This window comes from Hyperoodon ampullatus, assembly GCF_949752795.1.
Source record: "Hyperoodon ampullatus genome assembly, chromosome: 11".
Lineage (NCBI taxonomy): Eukaryota > Metazoa > Chordata > Mammalia > Artiodactyla > Ziphiidae > Hyperoodon > Hyperoodon ampullatus.
Window position 1 is genome coordinate 19,380,740 of NC_136924.1, and position 2,984 is coordinate 19,383,723.

General features: G+C 47.1%; 1 pseudogene across 1 annotated transcript; it reads left to right on the plus strand.

Annotated features, from left to right (window-relative positions):
* Window positions 1–913: 913 nt before the first annotated feature.
* Window positions 914–1,935, plus strand: LOC307060938 (N-acetyl-D-glucosamine kinase-like; annotated as a pseudogene). Its single transcript has one exon. The product of its transcript is annotated as an N-acetyl-D-glucosamine kinase-like (transcript).
* Window positions 1,936–2,984: the final 1,049 nt, after the last annotated feature.

The window sequence follows — 2,984 nt, forward strand, 5'->3', positions numbered from 1 at the left end:
TCAGCTCGGTGCTTTGTGACCGCCTGGAGGGGTGGGATAGGGAGGGTGGGAGGGAGACGCAAAAGGGAGGGGATATGGGAACATATGTATACATATAACTGATTAAATTTGTGATAAAGCAAAAAATAAAAATAAAAAAATAAAAAAATTAAAAATAAATAAATAAATAAATAAATAAATAAATAAATAAAAAAAAAAAAAAAAAAAAAAAACTAGGGTGGCTTCTCCAAGCCCATATCCAGAACTCAAAAAAAAAAAAAAAAAAACACAACACAAAAAAACGGAATACCTCCCATTTCACATTTATTATCTCATTTAATCCTTTAATCTTCACAGGATTCTGGTGTGTGTGTGCATGTGTATATGTGTGGGTATGATTTACCCTATTTTACTGTATTAAAAAGTCACAGTCAATGCTTCTGTTCTTGTTGAAATATATTCATGCAGCTTGGATGTATTTCATATTTTAAATATGAACCCAGATTTTTAAATTAGGTTATTAAAATAAGCACCAATTAAAATGTGGGGGGACTTCCCTGGTGGCGCAGTGGTTAAGAATCCGCCTGCCAATGCAGGGGACACGGGTTCCAGCCCTGGTTCGGGAAGATCCCACATGCTGCGAAGCAACTAAGCCCGTGCGCCACAACTACCGAGCCTGTGCTCTAGAGCCCATGAGCCACAACTACTGAGTCCACGCGCCGCATCTACGGAAGCCCCCGTGCTCTAGAGCCCGTGCTCTGCAACAATACAAGTCACCACAGTGAGAGGCCCGTGCACCGCAAGTAAGAGTGGTCCCCCCTCGCCGCAACTAGAGAAAAGCCCGTGCATAGCAGCTGAGACCCAACACAGCCAAAAATAATAAATAAATAAATAAAAATAAATTTTTAAAAAATGTGGGTACAAAGCAAACGGCGGGATCCGCGGCGGCGAGAGCGGCAGCATGGCCGCGCTCTACGGGGGTGTAGAGGGGGAGGCGCACGATCCAAGGTCCTTTCACTCTCAGAGGATGTGCAGATCCTGGCAGAAGTGGAAGGACTCAGCACAAACCACTGGCTGACCCGGACAGACAAGTGTGTGGAGAGGATCAACGAGACAGTGAACGGGGCCAAACGGAAAGCAGGGGTGGATCTCTGGTGCCTCTACGAAGCCTGGGCCTATCCCTCCTGAGCGGTGGGGATCAGGAGGACGCCATGAGGATCCTGATGGAGGAGCTGAGGGACCGATTTCCCTACCTGAGTGAAAGCTACTTAATCACCACTGATGCCGCCGGCTCCATCGCCACTGTTATGCCGGATGGTGGGATGGTGCTCATCTCTGGGACAAGCTCCAACTGCAGGCTCATCAACCCCGATGGGTCTGAGAGCGGCCGCGGTGGCTGGGGCCACATGATGGGAGATGAGGGCTCAGCCTACTGGATTGCACACCAAGCAGTGAAACTAGTGTTTGACTCCATTGACAACCTAGAGGCAGCTCCTCATGACACGGGCTATGTCCAACAGGCCATGTTCAACTCTTTCCAGGTGCCAGACTGGCTAGGAATCCTCACCCACCTGTGCAGGGACTTTGATAAATGCAGGTTTGCTGGGTTTTGCGGGAAAGTTGCAGAAGGTGCTCAGCAGGGAGATGCCCTTTCCTGTTATATCTTCAGAAAGGCTGGCGAGAATGCTGGGCAGACGTGTTGTGGCAGTGTTGCCTCAGATTGACCTGGTCTTGTTCCAACGGGAGATTGGCCTCCCCATCCCGTGTGTGGGCTCTGTGTGGAAGAGCTGGGAGCTGCTGAGGGAAGGTTTCCTTTTGGCGCTAACCCAGGAGAGAGAGATCCAGGCTTAGAACCCCTTCTCCAGCTTCACCCTGTTGAAGCTGCGGCACTCCTCCGCCCTGGGCGGGGTCAGCCTAGGGGCCAGGCACGTGGGGCACCTCCTCCCCATGGACTAAAGCCCAGTGGACATTGGGTGCTGGAGCTTTTTCTCCTTTTCCTTGTTTTTTTTTGAAAAAGAAACACCTATAGAAGAAAATAAATGTACTTTACCCACTCCCCCGCCACCAAAATAAATAAATAAATAAATAAATAAATAACATGTAGGTCTCTTGCCATGTAACAGGGCTGGTTTCATCTCCGTTTTACAGCTGTATAAACTGAGGCTCATAGAGACACACTTGTAGAGAACATATATATGGATACCAAGGGGGAAGCGGGGGTGGGAGGAACTGGGAGACTGGGATTGACACATACACACGACTATGTATGAAACAGATAACTAATGAGAACCTGCTGTCTAGCACAGGGAACTCTACTCAATGCTCCGTGGTGACCTAAGTGGAAAGGAAATCCAAAAACGAGGGGATATACGTATACGTATAGTTGATTCACCTTGCTGTAAAGTAGAAACAAACACAATATTGCAAAGTAACTATACTCCAATAAAAATTAAAAAAAAAAAAAAGAAACCGAGGCTCAGAAGACCTACGTAAAGTGACAGAATCTCAATCAGAACCTGGGACTTTCTAAGTGAGTGTTTCCGTTTATCCCACATTCCTTCCTCATTCTACTTTGGGAAACAACATAAATTCCTGAGAAGTTAAATAAAAACACAAGATTTAATGTTTAAAAAAAACCCCAGAATACCTCCTTACCATGGTCTACCAGCCCAGTGTAACCCAGCCTTGACCAACTCTCTCAGCCTTGTCTCTCACTTACATTACATTCTCCTACTCAGGCCTCCCGTCCGCTCCTTCCATGTGCCAGGCTTTCCCTCACCCTAGAGTCTTCACTCTTGCTGTTGCCTCCAGCTGGGGCATTCTTTCCCCAGAAGTTCACACAGCTGGTTCATTCTTGAGAGCTCAGTTGTGATTTTCTCACTTATCACCAACTGAGATCACCTCCTTGACTTACAGTCTCCCTGTCAATAAGTCAACTCCAAGGGGAGATCCTCTGTTTTGCTCACTGTACCACCTGGAACAGTGACTGACACGTGTGGCAACTT